Source organism: Pan troglodytes, chromosome 1 (genome assembly GCF_028858775.2).
Source record: "Pan troglodytes isolate AG18354 chromosome 1, NHGRI_mPanTro3-v2.0_pri, whole genome shotgun sequence".
Classification (NCBI taxonomy): domain Eukaryota; kingdom Metazoa; phylum Chordata; class Mammalia; order Primates; family Hominidae; genus Pan; species Pan troglodytes.
The window spans coordinates 136,357,000-136,372,368 of NC_072398.2; the positions used below are offsets into that span (position 1 = coordinate 136,357,000).

Sequence of the window (15,369 nt, forward strand, 5' to 3'; positions counted from 1 at the left end):
CAGAGGCAGTAGAAAAAGTTTTAAAAAACAAGTTAGCTTATTTGTAAATTTTCTAGCTTATACCTAGGGTAAAACTAGAACAGAAAGGAAGAATTATAAAAGCAGGGAAGGGGAAATATTTGAAGATATAATGGAGATAAATTTCAAGGTAGAAAAAAACCTTCAGATTGAAAAGGTTTATCTCAAGCAAAATGTTTCTGTATGTATTTAAAAGCATAACTTTGAACTTATTTTCTATTAAGCCATATTGTCATTAGAATGTGAGAATGTATTAATAATAAAAATATTCTTATGAAAGATTCATTTGAATGACATTCTTGGAGGACGTAATCAAACAGGAAGAGAAACAAATTCAGGAGATGATACAATAGATATAGCATGAGAGTGGCCAAATATTTAGGCTGAATTTATTGTTGTGTTAGAAAAAAGACCAGGAACCACCCAAGTGTCCAGGAACTGGTGGGTGGCTATACATAACTGTGATGCATCTATACAATGAAATACAACTAAGCATTAAGAAGGAACAGACTTCTTACATATGCAAAAACATGGATGATCTCAAATGCATGTTAAGTGAAAAAAAGTCAGATATAATAAGCTACTCTATGATTCCATTTATGTGACATTCTGGAAAAGGCAGAAAATAGATCAATGGTTGTCAGCTGCTGAGGGTGAAGGGAATCTGGAGAAACTTTCTGAAGTGATGGAAATATTCTGAAGTGATGGAGAATGGTACTGATGACCCAGTGGTATCTGTTTGTCAAAATTTGTAGAACTGTACACTAGAAAAGGTGAATTTTATTGTATGTAAACTGTATTTCATTAAACCTGACTTACAAAAACTCTTTTCAAAAGTCTAAAAACAAAGAACAGTATATTTATAATGATTCAGACCTAAAATTATAGACAATATCAATATTGTGAGGGGTGTGGGGCTCAGGAATGAGAGGCCAAAATGATAGGACAGTGATCTAAAATAGTGCCATTCAAAGGGCGGTTCACAAAACTTAATTGTTCTCTAAGAGATAAGGAGCTTGTACCAGAATGCATATCAGCTATGTCATAAGCAAACTCTTTGATTCAGCTGACACTTATGTAGCAAGACTTTCTCAATGAAGGAAGCTGTGTGTTGATTTACATGTGGGCTCAAATCTCATTCTGGAATGGATGAGATAAGTAACCCAGTACTACTTAGAGTACTTAGAGTAGTACTGGGTTAAATTACTGTCATATGGGAGGAAGATGAAAAAAATTGTTAACTTTAATAAATCAATAAGGATAAATATTTGTGAATGTTGGTCTTAAGGGTAACTACCATTAAAAAAGAATAAAACATGTAACTTTTAAAGCAGTGGAAGAAAATTTTGTCAAATGAAAGGCAAGAGAGCAGAGGAAAAAGGAATAAAAAGAAAGTGCAATAATTAGATTATATGAAATTTGATAGCAGAAATAAAATTACTAATAACAATTTTTACTTTCAGTGTACCTAATATGTTCCAGATACTTTTCTGGGTGTTTCTTATTTGATCCTCATAATAACCTTATGAGGAAGGTACTATTACTTTCATCATCCTCATTTTATAGATGATGAAACTGAGATTAACTAACTTGCTAGAAAGTGGCAGAACCAAGGCCTGAACCCAGGTGGTCTGGATCTAGAACCCATACTTAGAACCATACTTAGAGCTATTCTATGCTGCCTCCTAAATAGAGCAGCAATTACAATAAACGTAAGTGGCTTAAACTAACCAATTAAGAAAAACAGTCTTTCAAATTGAATGAAAGCAAGGGATTCAGCAATATGTTTTCTACAAGAAACTTGTGTAAAACAGACACTAAAAGGTTAAAAGGCTTGAAAAGGATATAGTGCAAATGTGAACCAAAGAAAGCTCATGTAGTAATTTTAAAACCTGACAAAATAAAACTTAAGATAGAAAGTTCATAAGGGAGGTCATAAATGTGCCCAACAATACAGCTTTAATATTTATTAAGCAGCAGCTAACAGAAATTTTGGCAGAAACAGATAAATCAGAATTATAGTTGGAGATTTTTAACTGGCTCCCCTCAGTATCCAATAGATCAAGTAGACAGTAGATACTTCCTCTCCTCTCCCAACACACATACACACAGAAAACAAATATACAAGGTCTGGACAATTTAATTAATAAACTTGAGCCATTAGATATTTATAACTCATATACGTTTCCATCAAACAGTGAATACGTGTCCTTTCTCTTTTCAGGTACATGTGAAACATTAAAGTAAAAACATAAACTGTGTATTAGATCTTAAAGGGAGGCTCAATCAATTTCACAGTGCAATAAAATTAGAAGTAATGAATAACAGTATGTGTGGTGGACAGATTTTAAGGCCCCTATGATTTCCACCTCCTGGTGTTTACACCCTTATGTAGTTCCCTTCTTCAGATATGGGTGGGACCTGTACCTTTCAACCAATTATGATGGTTAATTTTATGTATTATTTTGAATAGGTCAGCCATAGGGTATCCAGATATTTGGTCAAACATTATTCTGGGTATTTCTGTGAGTGTGTTTCTGGATGAGATTAGCATTTAAATTAGTGGACTGAGTAAAGCAGCTTTCCCTCCCTAATGTATGTGGGCCTCATCCAATCAGTTGAAGGCCTGAATAGAACAAAAGGCTGACTCCACCCTGCTAGTAAGAGGATTCTCCTGCCTGATGGCCTTAGAACTGGGATATTGGCTGTCAGCCTACAGCATCCTAGTGGTCTTTGGACTTGAACTGGAACATTGACATTTCCTTGTTCTACAGCAGCTTCTAGCCTTTGGACTTAAATTAGAACACTGGTTTTGCATATTTTGGACTTGCCAGCCTCCATAATCCCATGAGAGTCAATTCATTATAATAAATCTCTTTATAATATCTATCAGTCTGTCTATCTTATCTATCAATCATCCATCCATCCATCCTATTGGTTCTGCTTCTCTGGAGACCCCTAATACACCAAAAATACACGGTAAATGTGATGAAAAGTCATTCCCATGATTACATGACATTACAAAAGAAAGAGAACCCAGTTAGATTGTGCCCAGACTCCTGACCAACAGAAACTATAAGATAATAAATGCATGTTGTTTTAAGTCACTACATATGTGGTAATTTTTCACATACAATAAATAATACAGCAGATGTATTAGTTCATTCTTGCATTACTGTAAAGAAATACCCAAGACTGGGTAATTTATAAAGAAAAGAGTTTTAATTGGCTCACAGTTCTGCATGCTATACAGGAAGTTTAGTGGCTTCTGCTTCTTGGGAGGCCTCAGGAAACTTACATTCATGGTGGAAGGCGAAGGGGAAGCAGGCATGTCTTACATGGCTGGAGCAGGAGAGAGACATGGGGAAGGTGCAACATACTTTTAAATGACCAGATCCCACAATAACTCACTATTATGAGAACAGCACTGAGGGGATGGTGCTAACCCATTCATGAGAACTCAGCCCCTATGATCCAATCACCTCCCACCAAGCCCAGCTTTCAATACTGGGGATTACAATTTGACATGAAATTTGGGTGGAGACACAGACCCAAACCATATCAGCAGAATAGCAAAAAACAAACAAAACCCACAAACAAACAGAAACCAAAAACTACCCAAACCTCATTTGGAAACCAAAAAACATCTTACTAGACAACATCCTTAAGTCATAAAGGAAATTAAGAAATATTTAAAATTGAATGTTAATAAAAATTCTACATGTCAAATTGGGACACAGCTAAAGTGCCAGTTAGATGGAACTGTATGGGTTATATCTATCAGGAAACAAAAGGTTAAAAATAAAGTAGCTAAGCATTCAACACAAGAAGCAACGGCATACACAGTGAAACAAGAAGAAAGGCAATAATAAAGATATGGGCAGAAATCAGTGACACAGAGAAAAGTAGAGAAGATGAATAAAACAGAAGTCAGTCCCATGGAAAAGATTAAAAGACCAAACTTTGGCAAGACTGATCAGGAAAAAAGAGGAAAGACTCAAAATAAGACAGAATAATGGAGGAAATAACAAAATATATTAAAACATTTAAAAAGTGTTATGAACCCTAATGTACGTAAACCTAAATAAAATGGTTATGTTCCTAAAAATGTAAAATGCCGTAATTGGTATAAGAAGAAATAGAGAATTTGAATAAACCACTAAATGTTTGGTAAATTGAAATGGCAGCCAAATATCTCTCCTAAACTCCCCCCACCCCAACTCAGATCTAGAGGCTTTTAAGGGACTTTTAAGAAACAGTTAATTTCTATAACATACAAGTTGCTCCAGAAATAGAAATAGAGCAAAAGTTGCTCAGGTCATTTTATGAGGCCAGCATCAACCTGATACCAAAACCAAGTAAAGATTGTACTGGAGAAAAAGAAAAGGAAGAAAGAACTATTATGACACTTGTGAACTAAGATGTCGTTTCAGATAAATTTATTATTTGTTTTAAAAAAATCCAGTTTTAGGAATTTCCTAAAAACCTATTAGAGCAATAGGCTCTAATGGTTAATAGCTGTCATCAGGATAATACGTAGATCACTCAACTGGGTTACCACATGACTGTGCCCTTCAAAACTTGCTTCAACTTCCTACCCTTCATTGTGCTCGCCAGTTCTCAACTTATTATATAACAAACTGTCCAATTAAATCAGCATCCCTGCCTTGAAAAACCCATCTTATGCCAGACCCTAAAACCCTTGTAAATATCCCATCCTTGAAATACATTGAATATGTCTATATTCATAAGTTCTCAATAATACCAAATGAAAATAAATCCTTATTGATTGCCTCTAGAAAATTCTAGGGACCAACTCATTTCAAAAACTTAAAGGGAAAGAATCAAACACATACTCTACCTCTCTTATACGAACAATACTTAAGGGTAATCAAATAATCAATGAGGGAAGTTTCTCTTAATAGACATATTGTGGCTTATAGAAGCAGAAGGAATAAAAGAATTAGGATATCACAGTTTTCCAAACATCATAAAAGAGGGGCAGTCAGCCATCAACCTCCTCCCAGGGAAGAACGTATCACTGCCTGTGAAATTGTCATGCCAGAAAAATCCAGTGGAATCTGACTACCAACTTTACTATAAATATAGGAAATAGAGGAACAAGTCAAATGACATCTCAGGGATGCCACCGGCAAAATCAAGAATGGGAAAATCGATTTTGACATTGTGTTTTGACAACAATCTCCACCACAACAGCAAAAAGATAACAAGAAAGAAAAGAGGATGTGGAAAACCTACAGATTAAAGGAAACCAATATTTTAACTAATTACAATGTGTGGACATTGTTTAGATCCAGATTAAACCAAATGAAAAAATGAAAGATCATTTAGAGGACACTGTAGGAAATGTAAGCAGTGATTGGATGTTTGATGATATTAACTAATTTATATTAAAGAATTTGGGGGTGTGATGATGGCACTGGGGCTAAGTCTAAAATAAGGGAGTCTTTATCTTTTAGATTTACATACCAAAAATGATATGCTGTCTGGGATTTGGTTTTTAAAAAATCCAGGGCAAAGGAGAATGGTTGGAGGTATGGGGAAACAAGATTGACTATCCATTGATAATTGCTGAAGTTCATTAAACTTCGTTAAATTGCTGGGGGTTCATTAAACTATTTTCTCTACTTTTGTTATTTTTCTAACTTTACACACAGACACACACGATGACTGTAGGGTCCGACCTGCAGACCCTGACCCAGCAACGGATGAGAGACATACACTAACACAGCTGTCAGTCCAGCTAAGGGGCTCTGTTCTGAGTCTGGAGCATTGCCCCATAAGCTGGCAAAGTTTGCATTTATTTAGTACAGATTAAATGACAAAGGTCTTGAGTAAACACCACTAGAGGGTAATTAACATTGCCGACCCCCCCACCCCCCAGCAGAGAGCAATTATGCACCTGAGGTTGATCAGTTTGGTGTTAGGACCACAAGAGTAAACAAGCTATTTCAACTCCACACATTCCCTTGTTATTTGCTTTTTTGCTATCAACTAAAGGTAAAGAGGATTAGGCTGCCTTCAGCCAAATCTGTTACTGAAGCCATGCAAACCCCCCAGCCTTCCAGGAGGGTTTGTGTTTATTTTCTATAACTATCTTTATAATTTTTCCTCTACAACTTTTCCCACCACCCTGACTGTACTCCCACAGATGACGACAATGCATGCCACCTCCTGAGCTTCCACTTGGGAAGTAGACACGCTTAACACTTCTGTATGGATGCACCTGCTCTTGAACATACCTACCTTGTTTCTTTTGTTTCTGCCTTTTTTTTTTACTCCCCTCTACCCCCCACAGCTTGGGCACTCATGCCTGACCCTCTCTATTCCTCACTGAGGCAACATCATTACTTAGCCTTAGGATCATTGTATCTCCAGATCTATTGGCTCAGCTAAGGTGCCAAGCTCTCACAGTTTCCCACCCTCAATCTCTTCACTCCAACCCCATGCAGGCCCCTGGAGTTTCTGTAGCACTTTGGCCTTAACAGTTTTTCCTCTTCTCTGTGTGTTTCTTCATCCTATACCTCACATTCCCCTCCTGCCCATCTGTTCCTAACTTTCTCATGATTTTCATGTTTGTCTTATATTCTAATCTGCATCTCTTCCAAAGGCCTTTGGCACCTTTTTCTAAAACTTCTAGGTGCTCTCTGAAGATGTTGAGATCTTTCTTCTGTCCCAATCTGGTCACACAAAGATGCAGTTAGGGCCACTCAGGTTGCCTGCTTTGCTTTCAAGTGTCTGACCATTACCTCTTTGGGGCAGGTCTCCCAGATGCAGACTGAAGCTTGACCTAAGCTTCAGCCTGTGAATCTTATTGACACTGTACTTTGGGGCCAGCACTAAGAAAGGCCAGACTTCCCACCCTTCATCCCACTTTTCCCAGGCTTCCTTCCCCTCCTCATCAGCTCCTGTGGCTGAGTTCCCACCATGCTTTGGGCCTGATGCCCTCTGGATAAAATACCATGATGTTAGACTCTGATGGAGCAATTTCTCGTCCCAGACTAAGAAGGGGCTCACCTTACAAGAGTCAGTTATCAGAGGCTCCAGTGCGGGCAGGATCACTGACTCAGAAGGACCAGATCCTTCCCCTTCTTGCCTTTCCTGTCAGCCATGGGGGCTTATACCTCAGACTGGAAGCCAGAGATGAGATGAAGGATGCAAGAGGTCTTGGGTCTTTGTAGTTGGTCCAGAAATGGCCCAAGATATACTGGATAGATAAGGAGGCACTGGGGAGCATTTGGCTGAGACAGGGAGGGAGGTGGGGGGAAGGAAACCAAACAAGGTGTGTGTGCAAAGGACTCCCAGCTCTTTAAATCTGGATCCTGGTCATTTCAGGATGAGGAAGTTTCAGCCTCAGAAGACCTTCTTTTCTCCTTGAAATCTTTGGATTAGAAATCTGGTCTCTGGGGGAACCTTGATTAATTTTAGCCTATCTTTATTCAACAGGGATTGACTCAGCACTTGCTTTGTGCCAGGACTTGGGCCAACTCAAGGGGCACGAACACCAAGAAGGAATATTTGCCCACTCCAGCGAGGTCAAGCTCAGTTGAGGGTTAATGATGAGGCAGGCTGATGCGGGTTCTTTGCCCAGTCCCATGGTTCCAGGAAGCCTTCCTGGGAGAGGGGGCCTGAGTTGAATGGTGCAAGATGAACAAGAAATGGCAAGATAGAGAAAGGTGGGAAGGGCTTCCCAGGCAGAAGAGCGAGCATGGCTAAAGGGCTAGGGGCATGGAGCAGCAGGGGACCCCCAGCCATGTAGTATCACTAGAGGATGAAAATAAGGGGGAGGAGGGAGGGAGAGAAGGTATACTTCTGAGGGCAGAACTAACTCAGCCGTTAGGGCCCAGCATGCCACACCAAGAAGCCGTTTGCCTTTCTGTGATTGTATCTTTCTCATTTGCTCCCACTTTGTAGAACAGCTTTTAGAAAATGCTACCCTGTCTTGGTTGTGCTCAAAGGACTGGAAGGAGAGGGGCTTGTGTTCCCCTTGTACCTCTGAAGAGCAGGGAGCAAGGGTAGGCTTGGTGGGGGCAGCAAGATTCCAGCAGGAAAATACTTTTTTTTTTTTTTTTGAGATTAAGTTTCGTTCCGTTGCCCAGGCTGGAGTGCAATGACACGATCTCAGCTTACTGCAACTTCCGCCTCCCAGGTTCAACTATTTCTCCTGCCTCAGCCTCCCAAGTAGCTGGGATTACAGGCATGCTCCACCACATCTGGCTAATTTTTGTATTTTTAGTAGAGATGGGGTTTTGTCATGTTGGCCAGGCTGGTCTCGAACTCCTGACCTCAGATAATCCACCTGCCTTGGCCTCCCAAAGTGCTGGGATTACAGGTGTGAGCCACCATGCCCAGCCGCAGCAGGAAAATTCTTATGGGGAGGTGAGGCAAGGGAACAGTATAGCCACCAGGCTCCCTTCTTAAATGTGTTCCTTGGAACACAGTCTCTCCTTTAGCCCTGAGGGACTTTCAGTTTGGTTAAAAAATATTTTTTAGTTACAAAAGATTATATATGTCACATTACATTATTTATGTTAATATATTCTTTTGCATATATCAAACATTGCATAATAAAAACTGTAGTACACATGGGGTATATACTAAGTTATAAGGCATAATGACATGAACACACCTAAACTCACTACCCAATTAAATAACTAGAATATTCCCATAATGCTTCTCCTTGGACACAACTCCTGCTAAGCTTTCAATCTCAGAGGTAACCACTGTTCTGAGTTTTGTTTACCCCCTTACTTAAACATACCTTTTTTTTTTTTTGAGACGGAGTCTCACTCTGTCACTCAGGCTGGAATGCAGTGGTGTGATCTTGGCTCACTGCAACCTCTGCCTCCTGGGTTCAAGTGATTCTTGTGCTTCAGCCTCCTGAGTAGCTGGGATTACAGGCACGCACCACCACGCCCGGCCAATTTTTGTATTTTTAGTAGAGATGGGGTTTTGCTGTGTTGGCTAGACTGGTTTCAAACTCCTGACCTCAGGTGATCTGCCCGCCTCGGCCTCCCAAAGTGCTGGGATTACAGGCATGAGCCACCGCGCCCAGCCTACTTAAACATACTTATTATTTTAGATTATTTCACTCCTTAAATAACATAATTTAGTTTGCTTTTTAGGGGATATTACAAAAAATGATGGTGTATGGTAGGGAGTCATCTGGAACTTTTTAACTCTACACTTTTTTTTTAATGTGTGATTTTAAAGTTGAGGTTGGCTAAACATTTGGAATTTATGGACATAAAGATGGCAACAATAGAAACTGGGGACTATTGGGGGAGTGAATGAGGAGAGCAAGGATTAGAAAACTAACTACTGGTTATTATGCTTATTACCTGAGTAATGGGATCATTTGTACCTCAAACCTCAGCATCATGCAATATACCCAGGTGACAAACCTGCACATGTACTCTCTAAATCTAAAATAAAAGTTAAAAAAGGCCAGGTGCAGTGGCTAATGCCTGTAATACCAGCCTTGTGGGAGGCTGAGAGGGAGGATTGCTTGAGGCCAGGAATGCGAGGCCAGGAATGCAAGACCAGCCTGGGCAGCATAGCAAGACCCTGTCTCTCGCTCTCTCTTTCTTTTTCTAAGTTTGAAAAAATAAAAATAAAATAAAATTGAGGTTGGTTCTTTATAGACTAAACCAAACAATCTAACCATAGACTCTCTGACCATAGTATAGAAGGATAGAACAGTCAGACTGCTAAGTCCTTGAATTCTACTGAAGATAAGATGTATGAACTGCTGGGGACTGGTTGGTCTAATTTGTTGGCTTTCTTTTGTCTCACCATTTCCATTTAGTTGGATATTAGTGGTGTTTTTATGTTAATCACATCTATTGTCTCCTACATTTCTGCATTTGTGCAGGGCAGAGCCTTCCTATGAACAACCTCAAGAAATTTCCTACTTACCTTCACCAAGCATTTCTACCTGTGTCTGGGATGCCTCTTGCTGAAGCACTTGCTGGCACTCTGAGTACCAGTCTTGAGAGACCATTTTCTTCTTTCTGTGTCTTTTAATGAGTAATGAGAGTTCTAGCAGGAAGGCATTTCGAATTATTCTTTTATGGTGCTGGAGACTGAACAGAAGGGAGATTATGACCTGGTCTCTCTTGCGTGTTCTGAGGAACGGTAGACCTGGAGGCGCTATTGAAAAAAATATCCTGTGGTTAGATATGGTTTAGAAATATTGTTCTGTATCCCATTTATTGCAGTGTTCATCAGTATACTAGAGATTTGACCAAAGTACCCGTGTGTGTGTGTGTGTGTGTGGTGTGTGTAACAAGTATTAACACTGGCCAAAAAAAAAAAAAAAAACCCAGCAGTTTTGGGTAGTGCTGTTAAAGACTACATTTTTTGACGACATGGACAACTTAATTTGTTTTGAAATAGCAGGGTCTTAGGTAAGTGGGTGGAATGATTGTCAAGGCACTTGAAAAGCCCTCCTCTCTCCTGCCTACCCTACCTGATTAATGTACCTAAAATGCTGTCTTAGACAGGACAACTTTTTAACACACATTGGAGAAAAAATTAAAATACAAATGGCCCTGGGAGAGGGCATTTGAGTAATAAATCCATAATAAGATATAAATGACTAATGCCAGATAGTCATTGCTTCTTATCGCAGGTTTTTAGAGGAAGAGAGCTACACCACAAGGCCACCAGGGCTTCTGAAGGCTGAGAGCAGTGAGAGCGGTGTCATGAAAGTCAGGGCAGGGGCCCACATGTCAAACCGCAGCCTCTGTTTATCTTTCCCAGAGCCAGTTTACTGCAACATTCAGCAGATTTTATGACCTGCAATGCTCATTTGTTTAACTGGAAATGTAAAACTACATTTGCATTTTTTTTTCTTTTTTTTGAGATGGAGTCTCACTTTGTCGCCCAGGCTGCAGTGCAGTGGCAACCTCCACCGCCCGGGTTCAAGTGATTCTCCTGCCTCAGCCTCCTGAGTAGCTGGGATTACAGGTGCCCGCTACCACGTCCAGCTAATTTTGTATTTTTAGGAGAGACGCGGTATCACCACATTGGCCAGGCTGATCTTGAACTCCTGACCTCATGATCCACCCACCTCGGCCTCCCAAGGTGCTGGGATTACAGGCGTGAGCCACCACACCTGGCCTATGTTTACATTTTGATTGCCAAGATACCATCTATTTTTGGTTTTTGCCAAATATCTGAAATAAATGTCAACATTTTTTTTTTTGAGACGGAGTCTCGCTCTGTCCCCAGGTTGGAGTGCATTGGCACAATCTTGACTCACTGCAATCTCCACCTCCTGGGTTCAAGCAATTCCCCACCTCAGCCTCCCGAGTAGCTGGGACTACCTGCGTGCACCACCACGCCCGGCTAATTTTTCGTATTTTAGTAAAGACTGGGGTTTCACCATGTTGGCCAGGATGGTCTCAATCTCCTGACCTTGTGATCTGCCTGCCTCAGCCTTCCAAAGGGCTGGGATTACAAGTGTGAGCCACCACGCCCAGCTGAATATCAGCATTTTTAATAGGTACAAGTATAAGCTTCTAAAAGGCAGGTTGAATTTTGTTTTCTAAAATTTGTTTGCATTTGGTAACCTTGTCTATTTGGAGTACATGTGTAGTGTTGTAAAAACAGGAAAACCACTAACTTCCAGCACAAATATACAAAATTTGATGCACTATGATTTTAAATTTAGATCTTTTAAGGGGGAAGTTTGCCTATTTATCCTGAATTTTATCAGTCCAACTGTTACCAGCCATGGGTTCTTGGGCTTTTAATACAATAGAAATTGACCTGAGGCCAAAAGAGTTTTCCTAAACAAGGCTTGAGAGAGACTGAGTCTGGCTGGCCCCGGAGGAGTTAGAGAGGCAGTTTTAAAGGGGCTATGGTGGGAAAGTGATGTTTAGGTATGTAGAGGTGGGGAAATTTTAGCCCCTGTGCAGTTCATAACATGCTTCTTCACGTGTGACATGTCTCATTAGGATGTTCAATCTTCACCCCTGGGTGTGATTTTTCCTACCATAATGAAGCTAAGGTTAAAGATTACTCCATTCTTCTGGCCTTGAGGGCATGTGGGAGATAGGGTTAACTCCCTTGAGTAGGATTGATGGTGAGAGCTGCTTATTTTAGCTTCTTCAAGGCCTTCCAATCAGTGGGTATGGCACCTTGAACAAGATTTATGGTGCAAGGTCTGAATGGTCTGAATGGGGTCCCCACCAGCTTGCAGTAAAGGTCCTTGGTGGGGCACAGGGGAGGGAGGCCCAGTCCCATCCCTACTCTGTCTCACAACAATGCTATCTTTTTCTGTTCTGAGTGAGGGAAAGCAGAAAAGGAAAGGGAGGAGGGAAAGAAGAGGAAGAGGGGAACATGGTACGAATGGAGGAGGAGCAATTACTCATCTGTGTGGAAACGAGGCACCAGCTGTAGGACATACGGCAAATTTCCTCTTTCTCTGGGTCTCTTTGTAAAATGAGAGAAGAGAGCCAGGTTTTTCTCGATCTCCTTCCAGCTCTGAAATGCTAGGATTTAAAATCACATGGCATATGTATGGAAACTAATTATCCGAAGTAAGTAGAGGGAAGGAATGCTAGCAGAAATGAGTGAAATACAAAACAAAAACACAATACCGATGATCAATAAAAATAAAAGCTTGTTCTTTGAAAAGACTGGAAAAATAAAAAAGGCAAGCCCCTGGTAAGACAGATCAACAAAATAGGTTGTAGATAAAATGTGCAAAATACCTGGCAGGTAAGAGGTAGTCTCCTAATGGCAGGGATGATGACATCACCTCCCTATTTTATTTTTCTCTTCCATCTTCTTTATTTTTCTTCCTCTTATCTTTTACTTTTATTTGTATTTCCCCCTTTATTCCATATCCATGACTTGGACACTGGCACTCTGAGACACCTGGGTAACTAAGAGGTTACTAGCCCTCCTGCCCTGGTAAAACCCTGGCATTGAGGGCTACTGTAGTTGCCACTTCCTTACAGCAGATGGCACTGCAGGCCAGTGGCTGTGTTGTCAAGACAACTTGTGTGGTTTTCTTCATTGATTCTAGGGTATTTTCCCTCATCTTTATTTTAATTAATTATTTTTTTTGAGACAGGGACTTGCTCTGTTACCTAGGCTAGAGTGCAGTGGTGTGATCATAGCTCACTGTACCTTTGAACTCCTGGCTCAAGCAATCCTCCTGCCTCCTGAGTATCTAGGACTACTGGTGTGCACCACCATGGTCAGCTAATTTTTTAATTATATTTTTTGTAGAGAGGTGGTCTTGCTATGTTGCCCAGGCTGTTCTTGAACTCTTGGGCTCAAGCAGTCCTCCTGCCTTGGCCTCCCAAAGCTCTGGGATTACAGGTGTGAGCCACTGCACCCAGCCGACCATCTTTATGTTTTATTTTTCACAAAATGTTTAATATTTCCAAATAGTGAGGCATCTTATATTTGACATATATATTTATTGTGGTGTTTTATGCTTCCCCAAAGCTATTCTTACATTGATGTCCTCATTAAATCTTACAATTGTCTTAAAATGAAAGACATTCAATATTGTTACGCATCTTAGCACTGCCTGGAACAAACTGATGTCCTGTATAGACTAAAAGCACTGACTACGAGTTCTTACTGAAGAATTTTAAATGGTGCATTATTTAGTTGTCTGGAAATCACTGGACCTTTGGAATTGAGCTGACTCAGGGTTCGAAACTAGGTTCAGACAGTTGCCAACTGTGGGATCTTGGGAAAATTACTTATTCTCTGTAAGCCTCTGTTTCCTCATCTTTAAAATGGTGATAACAATGGCTAATTTGCAAAATTGTTATTGTTTGCCTACCCTATAACTTGGCCCCAAAGCAACTTATTGGTTTGGTTATTGTTATTAGTTTTTGAGACAGAGTTTCGCTGTGTCATCCAGGCTGAAGTGCAGTGGTGCAATCTTGGCTCATGGCAACCACTGCCTCCTGGGTTCAAGCGATTCTCCTGCCTCAGCCTCCCACGTAGCTGGAATTACAGGCACGTGCCACCACACTTAGCTAATTTTTTAGTAGACACAGGGTTTCACCATTTTGGCCAGGCTGGTCTCGAACTCCTGGCCTCAAGTGATCCACCTGCCTCAGCCTCCCAAAGTGCTGGGATTACAGGCATGAGCCTCCACTGGTTTGGTTATTATAGGTTCAATAACCCATAGCTAATGTTATATAAGTTTTAAAAGCCTAGGTTAACAATGAAATAGGAAACAGACCTGTTTAATTTGTAGCAAATTAGGAAAATGTGCTTGTACAACTCAAGGAATCAGCTGATTTGACTCAAAGTCCATCAGCTGATTGACTTGGGAGCTGTGGGTCTTGGGCCCTTGTTTGGTGCACAGCCCAGATGGCACTGCTTTAACACCGCTAGCAGCGTGGCTCCCAAGACAGAATCTCCTGGGGCGTTGCTGAAACAGGCAGATCCTGGGCCCACCCAGACTAGATTAAGATCTCTAAAGGCAGGGCACAGAATCTGTCTTAAAACAAGTTGTATATATCATTTATAGGAACACAAAAAAGCAATAACTCTGACCTAGAATATGAATTCCTATAGACTAGTGCTGCAGATATAATAATATTAATTGGCTTATTGGATAGTGGGAAAACAAAACAATCAGGCAGCTCTGGCTCTTTTTGTCCTTCCTGCTCCCCGCCCACCCCATGTTGTGCATCTTTCACAAGTTGTTGCACTTGCAGGAGCTTCTGCCACAGTCATGAACGGGTCTGGTATGACAAGGATGCCAGAGAAGTGCCAACTCCATTGTGTGAGGCTGTCAGAAAATGAGATTCTAGATTGATGAGCAAGAGTTCTAGATAACTGAGGTTAACTTTTTAAAAGTTCACATTTGTTATGGGCTGAATTGTGTCCCCCCAAATTCATATGTTGAAGCCCTAACCCCTAATACCTCAGATTTATGATGCAAGGTCTGGATGGTCTGATCGGGATCCCCACAGACCGATCAGCTTGCAGTAAAAGTCCTTGGTGGGGCATGGGGGAGGGAGGTCAAGTCTCATCCCTACTCTGTCTCACAACAATGCTGTCTTTGTTCTGAGAGAAGGAAAGCAGAAAAGGAAACGGGGCCTGTAAAGAGGTAACTAAGTTAAAACAGAGTTGTTAGGTTAGGCCCTAATCCAATTTGACTGGATGACCCTGGGTGCTCCCTTCACAGAAACCTTGTATGTGTAGAGGGCTGATCCAGGCATAGTTGTTTTCTAGGACACAAATTAAATGACAAGCAACGAGGCCATGGTGGGGTAAACCACAGACAGTGCTGGATATCAGCTCAGGATGGGACAGGAGAGGGCTCCATGGCTGACAGCACTG

The 15,369-nt window shown here is 40.8% G+C and overlaps 1 long non-coding RNA gene across 7 annotated transcripts in view; it reads left to right on the plus strand.

Moving 5' to 3' along the window:
• Positions 1 to 15,369, plus strand: part of LOC741049 (uncharacterized) — a 157,049-nt gene that overhangs the window by 1,279 nt on the left and 140,401 nt on the right. The gene's annotated exons all lie outside the window — the stretch shown is intronic.